Below are 27,416 nucleotides of genomic sequence, written 5' to 3'. Positions count from 1 at the left end.
TGCACGACGCGTACGCGGGCGAGAATGGTTGGCACAGCTTCAGCTGAAGAATTTCAACTTTGAATCAACAGCTAGGAGATACGTGTGCTCTGATCATTTTGTCAATGGTAAGTACTCATGCTTTTGTTCACCTGCCTTGGTTAGTCTGTGTTTTATGCAAGCTGTGTTGTGATGGTAGTGTGCAGACAGTCGGTCAGTCCTGCACCGAGTGCAGTCTATGACTGAGTGAGTCAGTCTTACACTTACTCTCAGTATAACAACTTATCATGGTTGCCCAAAACCATGACTTGTGAGAAGGTGTGAAATACTTGGATTTGATAATCAGAATTTATTTGAACACTAAATGGTCATTGTTGATACAACTTTATAGTTCAGTTTTAAAGGGTAGATCTGTGTCTAGATTTACTCATTCGTTTTGTTTGGGTGACTTATTTTTAAAATAACTCCCAATCCATAATTTACAATACATTTGCCTTTGATTTTTTCTGCAGGGCAACCATCTGTGAGAAGTAAACACCTACTTTGAAACTTGGGTATGGTGCAGGGACACAGCCTGACAGCCCAACAAGGACAGTACCAGAGACTCAAGGAGAGGAAGAAGCTTGTGGGGAGTGAGTCAACTCCTTCTCACCCTAATTTAGCAGAGGATGCTGTTGATGGCGAAAGTGAAGGTACTTCGGATACAGCAGAACTGGCTGCTCCTCTTCCCGAGAGAGGTGACTGTGGCGGTACTTACTGCCAGACTGAAACCTATGACAATTTTGCCTGGATTTCTAAAGATGAAGAAAAGCAGCAACGGGATGAACTAAACAGGCTGGTGCTAGAAACTCGGGAACTTAAAGACGAACTTGCCAAGAAAAAAAATGACACTTGATTCTTTGAGGGACAATGACGATACTGTACGATATTTTTCTGGGATTTCTAATTTCTTCACACTTGTTACATTATTTGATTTTCTTGCATGGCATTTGCCAACACACTCGCGCAGAGCACTGACACAGTTTCAAGCTCTCATTCATGCATATATACGCCTTAACACACCTCTGCAACACCTGGCATACATCTTTTCTGTGTCAAGAACAACTGCCAGCAAAGTTTTTCACGAGACTGTGCATATCATGTACCACAGACTGCAGCCACTTGTTTTCTGGACAGACAGGCGAAGTATAAAGACAAGTCTACCGCCACAATTCCTTCCCTATCCATGGAACAGAGTAGTCATCTTGAACACACACGGCCAGTACCGTGTAACTGGCCTTGGCACGGAACGATCCAAGGGGGGCAATCTCAGTCATCTCAAAGAGGGAAATCCAAACGCAATCCGCTTTGTTCGATTTTATGGGCTTGGACGATAGAGAAAAATAAGAAAAGCAAAAGCTGGAGTCCAGTCTGGACGAAACTGCTATCAAGAACGCAGAATTGCTTTTTCTGAGTTTTTTTTTAGCCGTAAGCACCATGTTTATCGGAGCAGGAAACTCTTCCATAGTGAGGCCCCTTTGTTGGTTTCACTGCGGCCGCATTGTGAACAGCAGTTAAACATGGCGCTTACGGCTAAAAAAAAACTCAGAAGAAATTAATTCTGCGTTCTTGATAGCAGTTTCGTCCAGACTGGACTCCAGCTTTTGCTTTTCTTATTTTTCTCTATCGTCCAAGCCCGTAAAATCGAACAAAGCGGATTGCGTTTGGATTTCCCTCTTTGAGATGACTGAGATTGCCCCCCTTGGATCGTTCCGTGGCAAGGTCAGTTGCACAGTACATGAACTGGCCGTGTGTGTTCAAGATGCAGAGTAGTGTCCATTATTGACTGTTTTGAAATATATTCATTGAGAGACCCTCCAGTGTTGATGCTAGTGCACTCACCTGGTCAAACTACAAGCACAACAATACAATTAAATACCTAATATCAATTACACCTCAAGGCCATAATTCTTTTATTTCTAAAGGGTGGGGTGGGCTTTCAAGTGACAAGCACATCACTGCAAATAGTGGGTATCTAGACAATATTGTACAAAATGATGTGATTTTGGCCGACAGGGGATTTGACATTAATGAACTAGTGGCTATGAGAGGTGCACAAGTGAAAATCCCTGCCTTTACAAGAGGGAAGAGTCAGCTTACAGCTTATGAGATAGTCAACTCGCAAACTAGCTAATCTGAGAATTTATGTTGAACGGGTTATCGGTATTCTTTGTGGAAAGTACAAAATTCTGAACTCTGATATTCTGACTGATCTTTTGTTTGCAAGGGAAGAGGAAGAAGTGGTAACACTGGACAAAATAGTCACTGTATCATCTGGGCTTGTCAATGTTTGCACTGGTATCATGTGATTCTTGCTGTGACGCTGCATAAACACAGCCTCGTGAACTGAAGGCATTGTTTAGACTAGAGAATATGTTAATTAAACTGTGGTGTATTGTATCTGATTCTGATGTCAAGCATGAGCAGTAGCAATAGTCTTTCTGTTATGTTTTCACTGGACGGAATCTTGAATTTGAAGATGAAGGCATTGTTTAAAGAATGTGTTAATTAACCTTTGCCGTGCTTCCTGGGTTCACCTGTACCCAGAGACACACTAAAATCATTGTAACTCTGGAACCATTAAAGGTATCGTTTTGAAATTTTAAGTATCTCTCACACACCTAATTTGCTCTCTGTCTGCAAATTTTTAGTGTGTACATGACAAAACATCAGAATTAATTGATTATGATAATTTACATAAACACTACCGATGGCGCGGGTTCACACATACCCATACTTTTAAAGAGTAGTAGTGATTGTAACTATCCCTCTGCCGACGGCGCGGGTTCTGCTACACCCATAATTACCAAAGCGGCGGAACAGTGTCTGTCTGCCTGTTTGTCTCCAAGAGACTGTCTGTCTCTCTGTTTGTCTGTCCGTATCTCTCTGTCTGTATGTCTGTTGTCAGTTGCTCTGTCTGTCTGTCTGTCTGTCTATCCGTCTATCTGACTGTCTGACTGTCTGTCTCTGTCTCTCTCTCTCTCTGTCTGTCTCTCTCTCTGTCTGTCTCTCTCTCTGTCTCTCTCTCTCTCTGTCTCTCTCTCTTAGTCTCTGTCTCTCTCTCTTAGTCTCTCTCTCTGTCTCTCTTTCTTAGTCTCTCTCTCTCTCTTTCTTAGTCTCTCTCTCTCTCTTTCTTAGTCTCTCTCTCTCTCTTTCTTAGTCTCTCGCTCTCTCTCTTTCTTAGTCTCTCTCTCTCTTTCTTAGTCTCTCTCTCTCTTTCTTAGTCTCTCTCTCTCTCTCTTAGTCTCTCTCTCTCTCTTTGTCTCTCTCTCTCTTTCTTAGTCTCTCTCTCTCTCTTAGTCTCTCTCTCTTTCTTAGTCTCTTTCTCTCTCTCTTTCTTAGTCTCTCTCTCTCTCTCTTTCTTAGTCTCTCTCTTTTTTAGTCTCTCTCTCTCACTTTCTTAGTCTCTCTCTTTCTTAGTCTCTCTCTCTCTTTCTTAGTCTCTCTCTCTCTCTCTAGCTCTTTTTTAGTCTCTCTCTCTCTCTCTTTCTTAGTCTCTCTCTCTCTCTTTCATAGTCTCTCTCTCTCTCTCTCTCTCTTTATTAGTCTCTCTCTCTCTCTTTCTTAGTCTCCCTCTCTCTCTTTCTTAGTCTCTCTCTCTCTTTCTTAGTCTCTCGCTCTCTTTCTTAGTCTCTCTCTCTCTCTCTCTCTTAGTCTCTCTCTCTCTTTCTTAGTCTCTCTCTCTCTCTCTTAGTCTCTCTCTCTTTCTTAGTCTCTCTTTCTCTCTCTTAGTCTCTCTCTCTCTCTTTCTTAGTCTCTCTCTCTCTCTTTTTTAGTCTCTCTCTCTCTTTCTTAGTCTCTCTCTCTCTCTCTCTTTCTTAGTCTCTCTCTCTGTCTGTCTCTCTCTCTGTCTGTCTCTCTCTCTTTCTTAGTCTCTCTCTCTCTCTCTTAGTCTCTCTCTCTTTCTTAGTCTCTCTTTCTCTCTCTTAGTCTCTCTCTCTCTCTCTTTCTTAGTCTCTCTCTCTCTCTTTCTTAGTCTCTCTCTCTCTCTTTCTTAGTCTCTCTCTCTCTCTTAGTCTCTCTCTCTTTCTTAGTCTCTCTCTCTCTCTTTCTTAGTCTCTCTCTCTTTCTTAGTCTCTCTCTCTCTCTCTCTCTCTCTCTCTTTCTTAGTCTCTCTCTCTCTCTCTAGCTCTTTTTTAGTCTCTCTCTCTCTCTCTTTCTTAGTCTCTCTCTCTCTTTCTTAGTCTCTCTCTCTCTCTCTCTCTCTCTCTCTCTCTTTCTTAGTCTCTCTCTCTCTCTTTCTTAGTCTCCCTCTCTCTCTTTCTTAGTCTCTCTCTCTCTTTCTTAGTCTCTCTCTCTCTTTCTTAGTCTCTCTCTCTCTCTCTTAGTCTCTCTCTCTCTTTCTTAGTCTCTCTCTCTCTCTCTTAGTCTCTCTCTCTTTCTTAGTCTCTCTTTCTCTCTCTTAGTCTCTCTCTCTCTCTTTCTTAGTCTCTCTCTCTTTTTTAGTCTCTCTCTCTCTTTCTTAGTCTCTCTCTCTCTCTCTTTCTTAGTCTCTCTCTCTCTCTCTTAGTCTCTCTCTCTCTCTTTCTTAGTCTCTCTCTCTCTCTCTCTTAGTCTCTCTCTCTTTCTTAGTCTCTCTTTCTCTCTCTTAGTCTCTCTCTCTCTCTCTTTCTTAGTCTCTCTCTCTTTCTTAGTCTCTCTCTCTCTCTTTCTTAGTCTCTCTCTCTCTCTTAGTCTCTCTCTCTCTCTCTTTCTTAGTCTCTCTCTCTCTCTTTCTTAGTCTCTCTCTCTCTTTCTTTGTCTCTCTCTCTCTCTCTTTCTTAGTCTCTCTCTCTTTCTTAGTCTCCCTCTCTCTCTTTCTTAGTCTTTCTCTCCCTTTCTTAGTCTCTCTCTCTCTTTCTTAGTCTCTCTCTCTCTTTCTTAGTCTCTCTCTCTCTTTATTTGTCTCTCTCTCTCTCTTTATTTGTCTCTCTCTCTCTCTTTCTTAGTATCTCTCTCTCTCTCTTTCTTAGTCTCTCTCTCTCTCTTTCTTAGTCTCTCTCTCTTTCTTAGTCTCTCTCTCTCTTTCTTAGTCTCTCTCTCTTTCTTAGTCTCTCTCTCTCTCTCTTTCTTAGTCTCTCTCTCTTTCTTAGTCTCTCTCTCTCTCTTTCTTAGTCTCCCTCTCTCTCTTTCTTAGTCTCTCTCTCTCTCTCTTTCTTAGTCTCTCACTCTCTTTCTTAGACTCTCTCTCTCTTAGTCTCTCTCTCTCTTTCTTAGTCTCTCTCTCTCTTTCTTAGTCTCTCTCTCTCTCTCTTTCTTAGTCTCTCTCTCTCTCTTTCTTAGTCTCTCTCTCTCTCTCTCTCTCTCTTTCTTAGTCTCTCAGTCTCTCTCAGTCTCTCCCTCCCCCTCTCCCTCCCCCTCTCCCTCCCCTGCAAGAGGTCGGTGAAGGGAGAAACTCGATGCAACCACTGAAGTAGCGCTGTGGGTTTCCCTGAACCCACCCCGTCGTTAGAGAAATAAACGGTAAAAACCCTCTTTCAAATGTATGGGTTCAGACAAACCCGCATCGTCGTTAGAGGAATAAACGGTAAAAACCCTCTTTCAAATGTATGGGTTCAGACAAACCCGCATCGTCGGGAGTGTGTAGTCAAAAGCGGCATCCGGCAAAGGTTAAACTGTGGTGTATTGTATCTGATTCAGGTGTCTCACATGAGCAGTAGCAACAGTTTTTCTGTTATCATGTTTTCACTGGATGGAATCTTGAATTTGAATATACATGTGTATATGATCTGACCTGCTGCTATTTCCTTCCAATTCAAGAGCAGATTTCACTCTTTCTATCACACACACACACACACACACACACACACACACACACACACACCACTTTAACATACACTTTGAAATCATTTTGCATAAATGTGACATGTATTGACACAACTGACAAAGGTTGAATTATGCTGATTAACCTCAAAATAGCTCTACACAGGAAACAAGATAAGGAGCATTGAAAAATTAAATGGCCTACACTTGAAATGCGAGCACACATTTAAACTACCAATAACATGCAACTGCAAGCAACACTGAACATACCACTACCAGTATTGCAGGTATGAAGCCAAAGTGAAAAGAACACTTTCACTAAATGTTCAAAATTGAAATAACATACTGTGGGTATGTGAGTCATTAACTATTCATTATGATCAAAGACCTGTGCGCTTTTTTGCAGAAATAAATGTGTTCAATTTTGTTGTCATCAAAACAGAACTAGTTGATAATAGAAACTAACTTTCAGTTCCACTGCCAATTTAAACACTGTATTACTTGACTGTACTGATGCAGAACTACGCTGGACCACACACTCTTATTTGTTCCCTAAATCAAGCAGCCAATCCGTGTCACTGGAAACATTGAGCAAGGAGAATGAACAATATACCTGGCTGAATAAGTTGATAATCAAACTGCTCATGATTCTTTGTTATTCACAGCAGTGGATGTAAAACAATCACAAAATAAGGTCCTGTATGCATCATAATTTATACTTGTAGCACTTGATTTTGTATTGTGGTCGGTGATCCTAAACAAAATGTATGTCTACATCTGTGCATGATTTTACTTTAAGAATAAAATGAAACAAGAATGGAACAATTGATGACTTCTCTGTGAGTGTGAACTGTGATTTAAAACATTACATGCTCTCTTTTCTCTCCCTCTCTTCTTCTTCTTCTTCTGCGTTCGATGTATTCTCTCCCTCTCTACAACTTTACTACTGCCACTTTCTATGTGTACAGTCATACATTATGTTTGTTTTCCCACACCCCTGAGCAAGCGAGTCTGGCATTGTCACTGTTTCTTGCTGCGTTTCACGGCTGGTGTTTGCAGCTGCTCCTGGTTCACATCCACTGCTTGTAGAGGCTCAGCTTCTCTGTCCAGCCAGTTTCCAACTAGCTCTGGAAGAACTGCGAGTCTGAACACTTTCAAAGCTTTCTCCACACACATTGCCCAAAAATCACAGTCAGGCAATACTCGGACAATAACTTTATCCACAGTAGTCCACACCATGAAATCGCAGTAGGAGGAACTGGTCATAACAATCTGGCACTGTACTTGACTAAAGTATGGGTGGTCTTTGCGCAGACAAAGCATCCCCTCACTGTTAGATTCCAAACAGAAATGGCGGTCTGCCACAGCACACTCAACAGCTGACTCCTTGAAGGTGAAGGGACGTGTGTGCAGGTTTCTCCAACTCCGGCCATGCCGGTTTCTCCAACTCCGGCCATGCCGGTACAGTGTGCTGCCAGTATGTTGCCATCAGAAGTGGCGATGATCCAAGGAGAAAGTGCTGGTTCATTAAGGCGTTGTGAATGAAGAATCTGAAAAATAAATTGAAGGTCGCACAAATCAGCATTCAGCTAGGTCAATCGAATGAATATAACTCTAAGACGCACATAACGTGCTTTACAATAACCTTAACAATGAAAAGTAAACAACAGATTTTTAACTGAATATGAACATGAAGCTCATTATAAATTTATATAATATTTTGCAAGCTATTTCAAAATATAAATATATTCAAGACTATCTACAGCTTTTGTCGTAGTCCAGAATACAAACTGAAGCGAAGAATATAGAGACAGTGACAAAAGGTCAGGTGTCATGTCTACTGTCCCGAATGACACACGATTGCTGACATTTCACCATTGCCAAAAGAATAAACAAATAAGAAATAGGTAGAAAATGAATGTGAAAACTGACTTTGATTGTTGATCAGTATTTTCTATACCACTAACAAATAATCTACTTACACATAGCTGTTTGGCAAATGTATGTTGCATGGGACACACTGACATGAAAGTGGAAGATGTTTTTCCCTCTAGAGAAACTACATATCAAGTTACACTTTTTGTGCTCTTCCATTCCAGTTGGCAATCAATTGTTAACGCATGTTATTAGAAAAAATAGAACGAAAACAGATTAGATAGAATGAAAAATGTACTGGTGATGTCATTTAGGACATACTGACATGAAAACGTCACCTTTTGTCATTGTCTCTAATATCAAAGACAAAGCCTCAACAGAATATCCTGAACTGCAACTTGTGATATCAGCAACACAAGACAGAGAACACTCACGTTTATTCATTATAAACTGAAAGCACATTCTTACCTTTGCAGAAATGACAGAGTTCTGGGCTGTAGCACTTGACATCCCTCACCCAGCCAGAGACAAAAAGTCAGTAGGAATCAAAACTGTTGTAAGCTTTTCAGCTGCTCACATGTGTATCTGTATGCACTCTTGCCAAGCACAAAATAATTTACGATGTTGATGTAACTCAGCTCTGACCAGCACCTGGTTGAGAATGTCATACGGATCATTCCCGTCAATCTCCAAAATCTTCTGGTGGTATCGCCGCCTCTCCTCTGGTAACAATCGCTCAGAATATTTTCGCTTCTCGCAAGATCGCAATGTTTTGCATGAGGCCTGTGCATGAGGCAAGGGAAGTCACTCCAGAGTCTTCTCGGAACGCGTCGGAGGCATTGTTTTCCGTTTTTCAACGGTTCACAGCTGTTTTTACTTTTCTCTTTGAAATGAAACGATGAAAGGAAGAGAAATGGAAAGACAGGCATGTTGTTGGGACATAAACAGAACAGAGAACATAAGGGGGAAAAAACTGTGTTACAACAACTTCAAGCAAGAAAATGCAAACACTAAACACTCCCGGCAGGGAAACACCTTAATTGACCTTGACCGTTGACTGTGTATGAGATCAGTTATTTTCGTACTCGGCTTGTAAAATAAATAAAATAATATCCAAACAACAGCTATTTTAAGATAAGAGTGTGTGGAGAGACCTTGTATTCAATTATAGTAATCACTGAAAGACATAAAACTTAGTTCAGAAGCGAATCCTAGAAACCCCTAAATAATGGAAAATGTGTTGGCTAAACAATTCATTGTTTACGTAAATAATTCATTGTTTACGTAAATAATGATTTATTTAGCAACATTGCTGATTCTTTATAAACAATGTAATATAAGTCTAAATAATATATTGTTTACGTAAATAAATCATTATTTACGTAAACAATGAATTATTTACGTAAACAATGAATTGTTTAGGTAAATAATGAATTGTTTACGTAAACAAAAAATTATTTAGAATTGTTTTACATTGTTTATAAACAATTACTTATTTAGCACATGAGTTTCTAAATAATGATTATTTAGCTAAAACTGGTGAAAAAAACATGAAAAAGTATCCAAATAATTATTTGACAAACGGAATGCCATAGGCGTGGCACACCTGATGAGACACGCAGACCAGCTTAAAAGACACGTGAAAATACGTGAACAGTCCTCGTGCGAAAACGTGCACAAATAGCTGGTGGCAAAAGGAAACGAGGCGCCGAGTGAGCAAAGGCAAAGTTGTTTGACACAACGGGTGCAACGGGTACATGGTTCATAGGTACATGGTTTTATCATCATTTTTTTTTTTTTATCATCGAATCAGGTACAATGTACTTGAGATATATGACATAGTATTTTTTATGTTACGCTATTGTGTGCATACCACAACTCAATTGTACACATTGAGCCATTATCAAAAGAGTACAAAGTGGCGCAGGATGTTTGTTTGTTTTTCACTGCATGTTTTATAAATGTTTAAACTTATCATAAGATGTGCATACCATGGCTTAACTATACTCATGAAACCATCATCAACATAGTGTGTAGTACATAGTACATAGAAGCGCAGAATATTTGATATGCAATACTGCATGTTGTATATTATATACAAGTATATTGTATATAGGCTATAATTATTGTGGATACTCGTTTAGTCACTATACATATAATATATTCTAAAGAATGCATCGCACTATGTGAGGAAACTTGAGACAATGCATCTAGGTTGCCTATATCAAAGCAAGCAGGTTGCGCATGGTGGTCACTCTGGTGACTGCACTACCGCGCTTCACAAAAATTGTCCCATCCCGTACCCACGTCTCCTCGAATTTCTTGTCTTTCTTCAACTTTCTTGCCTTGGCAGCCAGCTCGGAACGCACCTGAGTTAGATCGTCGTTGATGAAGACTTGGGTCGGCGTCCTAGCTGCAGCCCATGCGCGGTCGGGGAGGATCTTCTTAGCATCGGTCTTGGCTAAGGTTTTCTTGCTCCTCATCAGAGCTGACTTGAACCTGTAAGAGGCGAACTTACAAATAATGGCTCTGCTGTAAGAGTTCAGACTTTCGTGACACGACACGTAAAATGAAGTTGTACGCAGGCTGTTCTGAAAGACCTTAGAATCTAATATTATCGCACAGCATACGATTCATCTGGAAGACACACGGTTCCAGACAGACCTCTCACAGTCTGTCAAAACTGACCACTCCGATCAGACTCAAACTGATTCGCACCAGGTGATCCCACTTAAGATATTCCATTACCGTGAAACGGGTGCAACCTCAGATTACCATCCCTCAGCTATAGAGCACGAAGTCATATACAAGAAGTCTAACATCTCTTGTGTCTTTCTGACGCATGGCAATGCACTTGTTCGTGCATGTTAAGGGATTCGGAGACAGAAGTCGGACTGACAAGATCACTCCTATTGTTTCTCATCGACATGATGTACACCCTTTTGAATGGTACAGTTGTCTCTTCGACATGATTTACACCCCTTGAATGGTACAGTTTCCTCCCCGTAAACGATGTGGGGCCGCGGCACCATCTGAGATCCGTGTAGCCGTTGACTGAAGACGAGACCAACCCTCCGCTTGAACACGTACCAAACCCCAACGGCCTGGCTGTGAGATCCGTGTAGCCGTTGACTGAAGACGAGACCAACCCTCCGCTTGGACACGTACCAAACCCCAACGGCCTAGCTGTGAGATCCGTGTAGCCGTTGACTGAAGACGAGACCAACCCTCCGCTTGGACACGTACCAAACCCCAACGGCCTAGCTGTGAGATCCGTGTAGCCGTTGACTGAAGACGAGACCAACCCTCCGCTTGGACACGTACCAAACCCCAACGGCCTAGCTGTGAGATCCGTGTAGCCGTTGACTGAAGACGAGACCAACCCTCGACACGTACCAAACCCCAACGGCCTAGCTGTGAGATCCGTGTAGCCGTTGACTGAAGACGAGACCAACCCTCGACACGTACCAAACCCCAACGGCCTAGCTGTGAGATCCGTGTAGCCGTTGACTGAAGACGAGACCAACCCTGGACACGTACCAAACCCCAACGGCCTAGCTGCTGTCTGTGCAGGGTGGACATTTTTATGAATATTATTAATGTTGTTAACTGACCACTAGTGTCAATCATCACTCCGGCACGGTTGGCCTAGTGGTAAGGCGTCCGCCCCTTGATCGGGAGGTCGTGGGTTCGAACCCCGGCCGGGTCATACCTAAGACTTTAAAATTGGCAATCTAGTGGCTGCTCCGCCTGGCGTCTGGCATTATGGGGTTAGTGCTAGGACTGGTTGGCCCGGTGTCAGAATAATGTGACTGGGTGAGACATGAAGCCTGTGCTGCGACTTCTGTCTTGTGTGTGGGATATGTCAAAGCAGCACCGCCCTGATATGGCCCTTCGTGGTCGGCTGGGCGTTAAACAAACAAACAAACAAACCCTTTAGGTAGTTTAAATCCGTTGACCATTCTGCTGGCGTGATGTGTCACTGTCATCTTGGTGTGGATCTGCCCCTTGTTACATTTAGTCAAGTTTTGACTTAATGTTTTAACATAGAGGGGGAATCGAGACGAGGGTCGTGGTGTATGTGTGTGTGTGTGTGTGTGTGTGTGTGTGTGTGTGTGTGTGTGTGTGTGTGTGTGTGTGTGTGTGTGTGTGTGTGTAGAGCGAATCAGAGTAAACTACTGAACCGATCTTTATAAAATTGTACATAAGAGTTCCTGGGTATGATATCCCCAGACATTTTTTTCATTTTTTCGATAAATGTCTTTGATGATGTCATATCCGGCTTTTTGTAAAAGTTGAGGCGGCACTGTCACACCCTCATTTTTCAATCAAATTGATTGACATTTTTGTAAAGCAATCTTCGACGAAGGCCGGACTTCGGTATTGCATTTCAGCTTGGTGGCATAAAAATAATCAATGACTTTGGTCATTAAAAATCTGAAAATTGTAATAAATTTGTTTTTTATATAAAACGATCCAAATTTACGTTCATCTTATTCTACATCATTTCCTGATTCCAAAAACATATAAATATGTTATATTTGGATTAAAAACAAGCTCTAAAAATTAAAAATATAAAAATTATGACCAAAATTAAAATTCCGAAATCGATTTAAAAACAAATTTCATTTTATTCCTTGGCGGTTCCTGATTCCAAAAACATATATATATGATATGTTTGGATTACAAACACGCTCAGAAAGTTATAACGAAGAGAGGCACAGAAAAGCGTGCTATGCAGCACAGCGAAACCACTACCGCGCTAAACAGGCTCGTCAGTTTCACTCCGTTTTGCACAAGCGGCGGACTACGGTCATTGTGAAAAAATGCAGTGCGTTCAGTTTCATTTTGTGAGTTCCACAGCTTGACTAAATGTAGTAATTTCGCCTTACGCGACTTGTTATTTCTTGAAGGAGGAAGGGGCAGGGAGTGGATAAGATATATGTTGCTAAATGATCTTGTTTTGCTTCATTCAATCGCAAACTGTCACTGGGCCTGCGTTGGGAAGCATTATGCACGACGAGTGCTCGACCTTTAATTTTCCAGGAGACGATGTGAATACTCCATGGAAGAGCTGACAGATGCTTTTTCAGCCTGATTTCGCTTCCGACACTGATTCCGTTGGGAGGGAACGGTGGAAAGACTGTCGGCGTTTGCGCGTGTGTGTGTGTGTGTGTGTCTTTCTTTCTTTATTTGGTGTTTAACGTCGTTTTCAACCACGAAGGTTATATCGCGACGGGGAAAGGGGGGAGATGGGATAGAGCCACTTGTCAATTGTTTCTTGTTCACAAAAGCACTAATCAAAAATTTGCTCCAGGGGCTTGCAACGTAGTACAATATATTACCTTACTGGGAGAATGCAAGTTTCCAGTACAAAGGACTTAACATTTCTTACATACTGCACTGCTTGACTAAAATCTTTACAAAAATTGACTATAATATTCTATACAAGAAACACTTAACAAGGGTAAAAGGAGAAACAGAATCCGTTAGTCGCCTCTTACGACATGCTGGGGAGCATCGGGTAAATTCTTCCCCCTAACCCGCGGGGGGGGGGGGGGGGTGTGGGTGTGTGTGTGTGTGTGTGTGTGTGTGTGTGTGTCACGTGTGTGTGTGTGTGTGTGTCTCTCTCTCTCTCTCTCTCTCTCTCTCTCTCTCTCTCTCTCTCTCTCTCTCTTTTTAATTTTTTTTGTATCATTCTTGGCCGTAAACATTGTCCCGACCAATAGAGCGCTAACGTCCCAGCAGCAGTGGGACGCTGAATACGGAAACAAAAACATCCATCGCCTTGTGAATAGTTAAAACCAGAATATTCAAGTTCTGCAATGACATTCTTCAGTGTAGGTGCACGGCCGCTGAGACACTCAGCAATTCATATCAATAACGTATCACACACAAGCCTCGGTATGATACGTGTATATCATTTTAATGCCGACAGATGCCATCATCGTCGCAGAGAGAATGCACCGGGGCGGTAGTGTAATATATTTTTTTAGTTTCAGCGGTTTCTCTTATAAAATGTATTCTTTTCCCAAATTGAGAGACGAATAAGAAAAAGATAGTCGAAGGAAGAAATTTGCGTGTCATGCAGCTGACAATTGGAAAATCCTATCCGTCACAAAACTGTTGTGTGTGATGTTTTTCGTTGCAATGGGTGACAAAAATGATATTTTTCAGAAAACATATTTGTCGTGCTGAAGACAATTCGCAGAACAAACTGGAAGAAGGAAAGGGCGTTAGCTGGACAAGGGAATAGGGGTATGAAGTCGTAATACACAGCTGGAGTCAAACAAAAAACAAAACGTTTAGAGGTCATAAAGATATGATGTTCTTGGAGCGAGCACGTGAACCACAAGAGATGCACAGCGGGAGGAAGAAAAGACAGGTCTTGAAAAGTTACCGATACGACCAGGGGCAGAAACAGGAGAAGCAGGTAAAGTAAGATTCATTGACAATGGTTGTCGATGAACATTGCAGGAGGGGGCTGTTGGGGGGAAGATGGGGGGGGTGTGTCAGGGGTACAGTGACAGACAAATGATCACAAAGAGGAAGCAGGAAGAAGGGGCTGGGGGGGGGGGGAGGTTAAAGCAGAGCAAAGTCATCAGTCGAGACACAGCTGCCGATGTCTTGTTTCCATGGAGACGGACGTGGCGGCGTCGCAGAGAAAACTTGAAAGTGACACACTCCCGAGATGCACCCGGCAACGACGGTTAGAGCAACAGATAACGGATGTGGCACATATCGCGTGCTGCACTGCCTCCCTCCCACCGCCAGAAGAGAAGGGCACTTAGTGAGAACACCATTAGCCATGCGAGACCCTTGACTCAAACTTGGGCTGTCGTCTTCGTCTTGCCGTGCTAAGCGATGTTTACTTGTTGCCGTGCTCAGCGATGTTTACTTGTTGCCGTACTAAGCGATGTTTACTTGGTGCCGTGCTAAGCGATGTTTACTTGTTGCCGTGCTAAGCGATGTTTACTTGTTGCCGTACTAAGCGATGTTTACTTGGTGCCGTGCTAAGCGAAGTTTACTTGTTGCCGTGCTAGGCGATGTTTACTTGTTGCCGTGCTAAACGATGTTAAACTTTACTTGTTGCCGACGGATCTGTGGCAAGAGTGGACACTGGAACTGGCGCTGCCGTGTGTGTTGGATGGAACATCGTTTTGTGAAAAGCTGTCTGTGTGAATCCTGTACCTGCTAACCGCTGTATACATAATATCAGACAAGATCCCTTTACACATAACAAGAAGTTAACAAGAAAGAGAGAAACTGATTGCAAACGGGATCCGTTTACACAAAAAGGGTAAGAAGAAATAGAGAAACTTATGTAAAATGAGACCTCTTTATAACAACAAAAATCGAAAGAAACAAACTTCTTATGTGACTCGGGTAGTGTATAACCAAATGTGCTACTTCTAGCATTTTCTTCTGCCGTTGTTTCTTCAACGGGGATGTTGTCTTTGATTTTTCTGATTATTTGTTGTGTCATACTTCTTTCAAAGTGTGGTGCAGTTTGTTAAAAACAAAACGCAGGCCTCGATGCCCGATCATTTATCAGTGTTGTACAGCAAAACCATCAGGCCAAATCAGTGCAGTGCGACGTGAACAGTGCCTATACGTACTCAAAAGTGTTTGAAAATGATGTTACTGATTTGGCCGTTGAACATTGAACAATATATAGAGAATACTACATGGCTTGCTGTGTCGTACCAGATTTACACGAGTTGGTTTTTTTTAAATATTGAACTGCGAGCGAAAGCGAGCTGTTCACTATTTGAAAAAGCAAGAGTGTAAATCTGGGGACGACACAGCAAACCATGTAGTATTCTGTTTATCCTACATACTGTACTTACGTGTATTTTACTAAAAAAAAAAAAAAAGTCCTGCAGTCGAGGCAGCTAAATTGAAGACGCTTGTTTTGGAACCTCGATCTCTTCTAAATCCTCGTTCAATCTATTACGTCAAAGCAAAGAAACGTCATTCTGAAAGTGTGGCGTGACGTGTTAGTTCTAAAAATTCATCGGGGGAATTAGCGAGCACAATTTTTTTTCTATAATGACGTTCGTCTCGGTGACTTTGGCATCATAAGCAGTGGAAAAACAGGTCCCTGCCAGACTTGCTTGACATGACCTCATTTACATGATATACACACGTGTGATTTGAACGATTATTATCTCACGAGTGTCTCTCTTGCGTATGTAGGATAAATCATAGACCATTTATCCTGGACCGCCAACTAGCTCTCTCTCCGCTCTTTCTCTCTATTACGAGGTAGCGGCCTCTCGCATTTAGGAACCTACGCTTACATGGCCTTTCAGAAATCAGGGGGATGTCATATCCGGTGTCGATTGTAAACATGGACGAGTTGGGTGTTGTTTTTGTTGTTGTTTTTGGTGCTAATAACAACATCTTCCAAAACATTCTTCAAACTTTAGATACGCCAGTCAATACTTGCACTGAATACTTTTAAGTCAGCAGTTGCATCACGAAGGCACTTATACCTGCTGCTCCTTCAATCACAATGAGGTGACAAACTGTGCTAGACAAACTGTTGAACAAACTACAGTTACAGAGTTTATTCTTCACGAGGTCAATATATATATATATATATATATATGGGCTAATTTTACAAACTGTATCTTTAAACAAAATGGCTGATTTTACGTGTGGGTCAATATAGGTTGTGGCTGATTTTACGTCTGTTCTCGAGATCAAAGTTTTGGCTGATGTTACGTCTGTTCACGAGGTCAATATAAGTTTTGGCTGATGTTACGTCTGTTCACGAGATCAGTATAAGTTTTGGCTGATGTTATGCCTGTTCACGAGATCAGTATAAGTTTTGGCTGATGTTACGTCTGTTCACGAGGTCAATATCAGTTTTGGCTGATGTTACGTCTATTGACGAGGTCAATATAAGTTTTGGTTGATGTTACGTCTGTTCTCGAGATCAGTATAAGTTTTGGCTGATTTTACGTCTGTTCACGAGATCAGTATAAGTTTTGGCTGATGTAACGTCTGTTCACGAGATCAATATAAGTTTTGGCTGATGTTACGTCTGTTCACGAGATCAATATAAGTTTTGGTTGATGTTACGTCTGTTCACGAGGTCAATATAAGTTTTGGCTGATGTTACGTCTGTTCACGAGGTCAATGTAAGGTTTGGCTGATGTTACGTCTGTTCACGAGATCAATATAAGTTTTGGCTGATTTTACATTTGTTCACGAGATCATCATCAATATAAGTTTTGGCTGATTTTACGTCTGTTCTCGAGATCAATATAAGTTTTGGCTGATGTTACGTCTGTTCACGAGGTCAATATAAGTTTTGGCTGATGTTACGTCTGTTCACGAGGTCAATATAAGTTTTGGCTGATTTTACATTTGTTCACGAAGTCAATATAGATTTTGGCTGATTTTACATTTGTTCACGAAGTCAATATAGGTTGTGACTGATTTTACATTTGTTCACGAAGTCAATATAGGTTTTGACTGATTTTACATTTGCTTTCGGGGTCAATATAGGTTTTGGATGATTTTACATTTGTTCACGAAGTCAATATAGGTTTTGGATGATTTTACATTTGTTCGCGAAGTCAGTATAGGTTTTGGATGATTTTACATTTGTTCACGAAGTCAATATAGGTTTTGGATGATTTTACATTTGTTCACTAAGTCAGTATAGGTTTTGGCTGATTTTACATTTGTTCACGAAGTCAGTATAGGTTTTGGCTGATTTTACATTTGTTCACGAAGTCAGTATAGGTTTTGGATGATATTACATCTGTTCACGAAGTCAGTATAGGTTTTGGCTGATTTTACATTTGTTCACGAAGTCAATATAGGTTTTGGATGATTTTACATTTGTTCACGAAGTCAGTATAGGTTTTGGATGATATTACATTTGTTCACGAAGTCAGTATAGGTTTTGGCTGATTTTATATTTGTTCACGAAGTCAGTATAGGTTTTGGCTGATTTTACATTTGTTCACGAAGTCAATATAGGTTTTGGATGATTTTACATTTGTTCACGAAGTCAGTATAGGTTTTGGCTGATTTTACATTTGTTCACGAAGTCAGTATAGGTTTTGGCTGATTTTACATTTGTTCACAAAGTCAATATAGGTTTTGGATGATTTTACATTTGTTCACGAAGTCAGTATAGGTTTTGGATGATATTACGTCTGTTCACGAAGTCAGTATAGGTTTTGGCTGATTTTACATTTGTTCACGAAGTCAATATAGGTTTTGGATGATTTTACATTTGTTCACGAAGTCAGTATAGGTTTTGGCTGATTTTACATTTGTTCACGAAGTCAGTATAGGTTTTGGATGATTTTACATTTTTTCACGAAGTCAGTATCGGTTTTGGATGATTTTACATTTGTTCACGAAGTCAATAATTATAGGTTTTGGATGATATTACATTTGTTCACGAAGTCAGTATAGGTTTTGGATGATATTACATTTGTTCACGAAGTCAGTATAGGTTTTGGATGATGTTACGTCAAGCGCCGTGATTGTCCTTCGAGCCAGATTGCTTCCTCGTTGCTTAATAGCGTGTGATGCACTCAACGCAAAAGCAATCTGATCCCAGAGATAGACATTAAATTTTGTCTTTATCTCTGTTAGCCAGATCCACCTCTAGCGCTAGAACGATGGCTGCGTCATGAGCTCGAAGGGGGGATTTCTGGTGCAGTTTGAACGACAAACACGTGTGTTTTCTACCTGTCATCGCTGATGATCTCATTCGAGACACTGTCCCGGACACACACTGACGACTTACGAGCGAGCAGATGTGGTATTTTTCTAGCACCACAGCGAGAAATGTCACAAGCTTGTTCATAGACCTGGACTTTCGTATGAACTGTTTCATTGTTGTGGTAACCAAAAGACAACAACTGTGGACATCTGTGATTCCAACAAAAGACCCAAAGATACATATCTTCACTATTACCAGTTCTGGTCTCGAGACGAACTTAAAGAACAGGGACTTTAAAAGTGATTCTGTCAGACAGAGGAATGAACTTTTCCAACATGGAAGATTTCCTGAAGGCAAACAGAAACGAAGAGCTAATGGAATTTTACGGCAACTCCAGGGGTATGTTTGCATTTTCTATCCTAGAGAGAGAGAGAGAGAGAGAGAGAGAGAGAGAGAGAGAGAGAGAGAGAGAGAGAGAGAGAGGCAGAGAGACAGAGAGAGACAGACAGAGAGACAGATACAGAGAGAGAGAGACAGACAGAGACACAGAGAGACACAGAGAGACAGAGAGAGACAGACAGACAGAGACAAAGACAGAGAGAGACAGACAGAGACAGAGAGACAGCATGGACTTGAGAGAGAGCGCGACAGAGACAGACAGGCAGACAGACAGAAAGAGTGAGGACAGAGTGAGTAAGAGAGACTGTGACAGAGAGAATGAGACATAGAGAGAGAGAGACAGAGAGAGACTGAGACAGAGAGAGAGAGACAGAGAGAGCGAGATAGAGAGAGACATTGAGAGAGAGAGAGAGTTTATTCATGTACCCCAATATATTCCATGTTCTCATGTTTGCTATTTTGTACTGTGGCTGCGAGAAGAAACAACAGCAACATTTCTGAAAAACCTATAACAGTTTATGATATTGTTTTTGCATAGCCTGTATATCCAAAACAATTGCTCATGCAACTCAAACCTCAAAACGCAGACAAATATCTGCGTTGCACTTTTGATAAATAGAAAACTTTCACTTTAAAACAATCGCACTTTTAAATATACGTCGCCTTTTCTCCAGGTCACATATATCAACTAACAAAATCAATATGTCCAAGTCGTATCGTTTTGCCTGAGGGGGTTGACGTGGCTGTCTGAAGCGTATGTCTGATATGGTTCCAGGGAAAGGAGAAACTTCAATATAATGGAGAGGGCCGTTGACGAGACTGCCTCCAGCCATTTTCAATCGCTGTCAGCTGTAGTACTTAACGACATATGTTCTCTTAGTGTACACATATTTTCAGACCTTGATATTCTAATTGAAGGGAGAGCTAATTTGGCAATACATTATATCGACTTCATTTGAAAAAGTCTTGTTTCAAATTTAAAAAAAAACCATTTTGTTATGAAATTGAGCCATGATTAAACTTATTCTTTTAACAACAAAAGTACGTTGTAATCTTTGCACCGCCTCATATTACTGATGTCTCTCATTATATCACCTTTGGGTTTCTCTCTTTTTATCGGCGGGAGGGAGGGGGGCGTCAAGGTGTCCAAAAAACATTCAGCTTTAAGCTTGTTTTTCATGTGTGTGTTATGTTTTTATATTTAGTCAAGTTTTGACTAAATTTTTTAACATAGAGGGGGAATCGAGACGAGGGTCATGGTGTATGTGTGTATGTGTGTGTGTGTGTGTGTGTGTGTGTGTGTGTGTGTGTGTGTGTGTGTGTGGGTTTGTGTGTGTGTGTGTGTGTGTGCGTGTGTGTGTGTAGAGCGATTCAGAGTAAACTACTGGACCGATCTTTATGAAATTTTACATGAGAGTTCCTGGGTATGATATCCCCGGAATATTTTTTTTCTTTTTTTCGATAAATGTCTTTGATGACGTCATATCCGGCTTTTTGTAAAAGTTGAGGCGGCACTTTCACACCCTCATTTTTCAATCAAATGGATTGAAATTTTGGCCAAGCAATCTTCGACAAAGGCCGGACTTCGGTATTGCATTTCAGCTTGGTGGCTTAAAAATTAATTAATGACTTTGGTCATTGAAAATCTGAAATTTTTTTATAAAACGATCCAAATTTACGTTCATCTTATTCTTCATCATTTTCTGATTCCAAAAACATATAAATATGTTATATTTGGATTAAAAACAAGCTCTGAAAATTAAAAAAATTAAAAATTATGATCAAACTTAAATTTTCGAAATCAATTTAAAAACACTTTCATCTTATTCCTTGTCGGTTCCTGATTCCAAAAACATATATATATGATATGTTTGGATCAAAAACACGCTCAGAAACTTAAAACGAAGAGAGGTACAGTAAAGCGTGCTATGAAGCACAGCGCAACCGCTACCGCGCCAAGCAGGCTCGTCACTTTCACTGCCTTTTGCACTAGCGGCGGACTACGTTCAATTTCATTCTGTGAGTTCCACAGCTTGACTAAATGTAGTAATTTCGCCTTGCGCGACTTGTTTGTTTTGTCGTTGTGGTTGGTTTTGTTTTGGTTTTTTTTTTAGCAGAACGTGAATACTTTAGACTGTTCCAAATTGGCTGTCTCTCGATGAAAAACGTTTTAGGTGCTTACATTTTACATAATTCGGTCAGATCAGCAGTAGAAATTCACTCAGTTTCTGCGACTGAGGAACGCCCGTCATTATAAGAGCTGGGTTATGGACCGAGGCAAGACATGATATCCTATCATTATAACTCGACTCACTCGAAGTTAATTAAGGATCTAAATGCAGAGGCGAAGACGAATAGGTGATTTCCGTTCTATTTATTTCTGTTGATGTTTCCTATTGTTGTCATTGTTCATGACAGTGTATGTCGTAGGGGGCCCTGCTTTCTCCTGCAGTGAGCTGACAACAGCCTACTTTCCGCTGCATCCAGTTGTATCCGTCGTTATGCTCTGTTTATAGACACGAACAACGAGATAGCTCCAACAAGGGTCGTAGGCGATGTACGAAAATGGTTCAGCTTTGAGTACGAAGGATTTGCATAGGCATTGACTTTAGAATTGAGTCTAAAACTTTTACGCATTTCCTGGCCAATTATGAAATACATGATACAACGTTTTTAAGCGCATACGCGCGCACACGCACGCGCACGCGCACAACCACACACATACACACACACACACACACATACACACACACACACACACACACACACACACACACATACACACACACATACACACACACAACACACACACACACATACACACACACATACACACACACACACACACACACACACACACACACACACCTACTTTCTCTCCCTCTCTCTCTTTCTTTCCATCTGTTTTCCTCCACCACACCGCAACACTTTTTCCAACCCCTTCATCCCTGCCCTCCTCACCCCATCCCACCCGGTCAACCCCTCCATCCCCGCCCTCCTCACCCCATCCCACCCAGTCAACCCCTTCATCCCTGCCCTCCTCACCCCATCCCACCCGGTCAACCCCTCCATCCCCGCCCTCCTCACCCCATCCCACCCAGTCAACCCCTTCATCCCTGCCCTCCTCACCCCATCCCACCCGGTCAACCCCTCCATCCCCGCCCTCCTCACCCCATCCCACCCAGTCAACCCCTTCATCCCTGCCCTCCTCACCCCATCCCACCCGGTCAACCCCTCCATCCCCGCCCTCCTCACCCCATCCCACCCAGTCAACCCCTTCATCCCCGCCCTCCTCACCCCATCCCACCCAGTCAACCCCTTCATCCCCGCCCTCCTCACCCCATCCCACCCAGTCAACCCCTCCATCCCCGCCCTCCTCACCCCATCCCACCCAGTCAACCCCTTCATCCCCGCCCTCCTCACCCCATCCCACCCAGTCAACCCCTTCATCCCCGCCCTCCTCACCCCATCCCACCCAGTCAACCCCATCATCCCCGCCCTCCTCATTCCATCCCACCCAGTCAACCCCTTCATCCCCGCCCTCCTCACCCCATCCCACCCAGTCAACCCCTCCATCCCCGCCCTCCTCACCCCATCCCACCCAGTCAACCCCTCCATCCCCGCCCTCCTCACTCCATCCCACCCAGTCAACCCCTTCATCCCCGCCCTCCTCACCCCATCCCACCCAGTCAACCCCTTCATCCCTGCCCTCCTCACCCCATCCCACCCAGTCAACCCCTTCATCCCTGCCCTCCTCACCCCATCCCACCCAGTCAACCCCTTCATCCCCGCCCTCATCACCCCATCCCACCCAGTCAACCCCTACACCCCCACCCCACCCATACATCACCACCGCCCCCTGCGAGTCCAACAAAAAGTAATTAACTGTCTTTGTTCCCTGGATTAAGGGGGATCTTTGAACCGATCTCTGTTCGTGTTCTGACTCTGCGAGTGTTTTTCAGTCTGCGGACGAATCCCCCCGACAGTTGATTCAATTCGGAGACCCGGATTAGGTTTCTGATTCCCTGATCCTAACCCTCGGTGGAAATCTTGTTGTGGTAACTTTCCATCGTGTTTGGCCGCGCCAGACTCATTTGTTTTAAAGGTGCGTTAGTTCAAACTGGGGGACAGGGTAACTGGGTGAATTAGCAAAGTGGATTTGATTTCCGAGCACGGTCACCGGTGGGGGAACGGTGGGCATGGGGAGTATAAACATAGATTTACATACAACAGCGTGTCTGTGTTGGAGGATAACTGCTGTTTTCTCATAATTAGTTCCGGCGTTTTCTTCGACGCGTGCGAGCCGGTCTGGGGTTTTCGACCAGTGATAAGTGTTGGCGTATGTTTGGAAGTCAATCAGCAATTAACTTGTCTATATGCCTCGCTGCCTCTGTCTGTCTTTGGAGATCACTATCTTAATTACTGAAGTATATATGTATGGGTGGGACTGAAAAATGTCGTGAATCTTGAACCTCAACCGAACCAACAACAAAACAAACAAAAAAGAGAAAAAACAAAAAAAGGCCATAATCGAATCCGGATTTCCGGCATATACCGGAAGAATCCTACCCATATATATCAGTCAAAACAAACCACATCTCACACTCACTCTCTTAAAAAAAAAAGACAAACACGTGCACGGACTGGGAGACAAAGAAAGACTACACATAAAGTATCAAGGAAAGAGATATGGAAGATTACAACAACAAACAAGTCGCGTAAGGCGAAATTACTACATTTAGTCAAGCTGTGGAACTCACAGAATGAAACTGAACGTAGTCCGCCGCTAGTGCAAAAGGCAGTGAAAGTGGCGAGCCTGTTTGGCGCGGTAGCGATTGCGCTGTGCTTCATAGCACGCTTTACTGTACCTCTCTTCGTTTTAACTTTCTGAGCGTGTTTTTAATCCAAACATATCATATCTATATGTTTTTGGAATCAGGAACCGACAAGGAATAAGATGAAATAGTTTTTAAAACGATTTCGGAAATTTAATTTTGATCATAATTTTTATATTTTTAATTTTTAGAGCTTGTTTTTAATCCAAATATAACATAATTATGTATAATGTTTTTGGAATCAGAAAATGACGAAGAATAAGATGAAATTGTTTTTGGATCGTTTAATAAAAATATAATTTTAATTACAAGTTTCCGATTTTTAATGACCAAACTCACTCATTAGTTTTTAAGCCACCAAAGATTGAAGATTGCTTTGCCAAAATTTCAATCAATTTAATTGAAAAATGAGGGTGTGACAGTGCCGCCTCAACTTTTACAAAAAGCCGGATATGACGTCATCAAAGGTATTTATCGAAAAAATGAAAAAAATCGTCCGGGGATATCATACCCAGGAACTCTCATGTCAAATTTCACAAAGATCGGCCCAGTAGTTTAGTCTGAATCGCTCTACACACACACACAGACAGACAGACAGACACACACACACACACACACACACACACACACACACACACACACACACATACACCACGACCCTCGTCTCGATTCCCCCCTCTATGTTAAAACATTTAGTCAAAACTTGACTAAATGTAAAAACAGCCCAGCAAACAGACAACAATACGATTGTTTCTAATTGTCGGATTTCCACTTTTAGTGCCAAGCTTCTGACATTTCTCGCAAAGTATTGACAAAACTTCTCAAACTTTCCATCAATACACAACTCCAGAAAGAGTCTAAGCTTATTTTGTGCGGATCTTTTCGCTGACGTCACATCTGGGAAATCCAGAATAAAGCTTGCCTACGAATTTATGTAAGCATGTAGGTATACGGGGCGATGAGGGGGGGGGGGGGGGGCTGCGAATGCTCTCTCTCTCCGCCTGACTTTTTCTCTGTTTACCCTCTCACTCTTTCCCTCTCTCTCTCTCTATCTCCCTCCCTTTCCCTCCCTCTCTCTCTCTCTCTTTCCCTCCTCTCTCTCTCTCTATCTCTATCTCCCTCCCTCTCCCTCCCTCTCTCTCTCTCTCTTTCCCTCTCTCTCTCTTTCCCTCCTGTCTCTCTCTCTCTCTCTCTCTCTCTCTCTCTCTCTCTCTCTCTCTCTCTCTCTCTCTCTCTCTCCCTGTGCCAATAGATCTCTTTTCCACTGTTTCCGTTTCCCTTCAAGGCTTCTCCCGTACGAATCCCGGTTAATTCTTCCTCCAGGTCATCATGAAAATCGGTTTGGTTGCGGATGCACGTGCAATTTACCGTGCTTGTTCTTGTTCAAGATAATCTGACTGCTTTTATGGAATTAAACGCAGGTTTTTCTATCGTATTACAAGCCCAATGAGAGAGGGGAGCTCTTTCTCTTGCTTTTTCCACTATCGTTTAAGCTGGCTTTTCACTGTTAAAATTCGATGGCTTTAGGCGAAAGAGGTGGGGTTTTTTGGGGGGGACAATTAAATGAATTGCGAGGTCGATTTGAAAAAGAGAAACCGGGTTAAGTAGTAAATTACGACCTGATAATGGAAGAGGAGCACGGTAATAACGGTTTACATCATGATGACGATGGCAGTGACGGGTTCAGTGACAACCAGGCTACTCTTGATGTTAGTTATAGTGAAATATTATGATTGTGACAGAATGGTGATCTTATTTATATTGTAATTATATTGTTTTATGAACATAAGATTGAATTTAGGTTAATGGCAAGAGGTGTGCTTGTAAAGAACTTCTGTATGTGTTTTTGTCTGAGTGAATGTCCTGATAACTCGTGCGTTTTTTAATCGTTGACAGGCAGGTTAGAAGCGTCGATGAAAAATGTTCATTTTAATGTATTCATTTTAAAAGACAATACTTGTTTTTATTGTTATTGTTATAATTGTTGTCGCTGTTATTGATGATTATTGGGGTGCGATGGCAATGGCGACGATAACAATTATGTTTGGAAGGTTGAGATGAAATGGCGGCGGGGGGGGGGGGGGGGGTGGTTTGCGACTGTGGTTATAATAACAGGCATTCTGCTAATTCTGTTGTGGCTGGCAATGACAATAGTTGATCGTCTAAATACACACCAAAAAGAAAACAACAAAGATGACACCAAAATAAGATCTACTAACAAAGGCCTACCAATACAACTGCAGCAGTGCTGTTCCTTGGCCTTGGTCTTCGGCCAATGAAGCATGCTTGTTGGTCAATCTGACGCATTGTTGTGATCCCGACAACCGTCCAATAATTGTGACATAAAAGGGTTTTTGTGACCGCATTGTTGTTGTTTTTAAGCCAGAACATTTGGACCTATGCATATTTCATTCACTGAACTGACTGTTTCTCCTCTGAGCCGGGCAGTTCTTTTTCTTGATATTCTTCTTGTTATCCTTGTTCTCTTTGTTCTTCTTTCAGTGTTTCTTGTTCTTGTTCTTCTAGCTCTTGTTCTTGTTCTTCTCCTTCCCCTCCCCTTCCTCCTTCTCCTTCTCCAGCATTTGAGCAACACTATACATAAAATATGGGCAGGGAAATAGCTTAGTCGATAGCGGCGCTGGCTTCAAAACCAGTTGTCGCTATCTGCGGGGGTTCGATCCCCACGTTCGGCGAGGGATTGATTTCTCAGAGTCAACTTTGTGCAGACTCTCCTCGGTGTCCGAACAACCCCGTGTGTACACATGAGCACGATAAAGAACCCAAGTTAACCCCTTCAATGCCACAGTATAACAGCATTATCCGAACGGTCTATGGGAAAGAACTGTGTTTAGAACCCCTACAAGTACTTGGACAGTGGTTACCTCCCCTTTTAGTTTTCAGAAATGTCCTGAAATGTTGTTGACACAAATCCCACGTATGAGATACGGTTATGGGCGTAGGACAAACCGAAAATGACCACGTATTACATACGGGGTGGGCAGTGAAGGGGTTAACAGCGACAGTCTCAAAGCTTGAAAACATGAATACATACATGCAGGGAAAAAAACAAAAAATTGGGTAGCGCCGTATACTGTATGGCAGCTCGCGCATCCTAGGGAGAGAGCAGCCCGAATTTCCATGAGGGTAACCTCACAGGACTATATCAATCTTATCCTTATCCTCACAGGACTATATCAATCTTATCCTTATCCTTATGTGTGTCCTCAGAGTTCAAGGAGGCGTTCTACATGTTCGACAAGGACGGTGACGGGAGGATCACGGAGGAGGAGCTGGGGACCGTGCTGCGCTCTCTGGGTCAGGACCCCACGCAGACTGAACTCAGGGACATGATCAACGACGTCGATAAGGACGGTCAGTATACACTGGACATCCCATCCCCCATCCCCATTCCAACACACACACACACACACACACACACACACACACACACACACACACACACACACACACACACACACACACACACACGAACACACACACACACACACACATACCCACGCAGTCATTCTCTCAGCCCCACGCAGACTGAACTCAGGGACATGATCAACGACGTCGACAAGGACGGTCAGTATACACTGGACATCCCATAGCCCATCCTCCATCCCCATCCCAACACACACACACACACATCACACACACACACACACACACAACACACACACACACACACAATACCCCTCCGCGCCCCCACCCCCTGTCACTCTCTCCACCCCACGCAGACAGAACTCAGGGACATGATCAACGTCGATAATGACGGTCACTAGTGAGTCACACGTCACGGGATATCCCCGTCCACTCCCTATAGAAGGGGTCAGGGGGTCGGGGTCACA

The 27,416-nt window shown here is 42.5% G+C and overlaps 2 long non-coding RNA genes across 2 annotated transcripts in view; one reads left to right on the top strand and one right to left on the bottom strand.

The window, feature by feature from the left end:
- Nucleotides 1-26,932, top strand: part of LOC138952991 (uncharacterized) — a 97,741-nt gene extending 70,809 nt beyond the window's left edge. Inside the window, exon 3 of the long non-coding RNA XR_011451466.1 lies at nucleotides 26,794-26,932. This is a non-coding gene — a long non-coding RNA (uncharacterized lncRNA). The remainder of the gene's footprint in view (nucleotides 1-26,793) is intronic.
- On the bottom strand, nucleotides 5,844-9,227 carry LOC138951870 (uncharacterized). The gene is made up of 2 exons (XR_011451241.1): nucleotides 8,104-9,227; nucleotides 5,844-7,310 (listed from the first exon to the last, which is right to left on the bottom strand). It is a non-coding gene; the product is annotated as an uncharacterized lncRNA (long non-coding RNA).
- Nucleotides 26,933-27,416: the final 484 nt, after the last annotated feature.

The sequence above is a fragment of the Littorina saxatilis genome, linkage group LG17 (assembly GCF_037325665.1).
Source record: "Littorina saxatilis isolate snail1 linkage group LG17, US_GU_Lsax_2.0, whole genome shotgun sequence".
Lineage (NCBI taxonomy): Eukaryota > Metazoa > Mollusca > Gastropoda > Littorinimorpha > Littorinidae > Littorina > Littorina saxatilis.
Note: the sequence above shows the minus strand (reverse complement) of the source record. Positions and strands in the feature narration are given on the sequence as shown.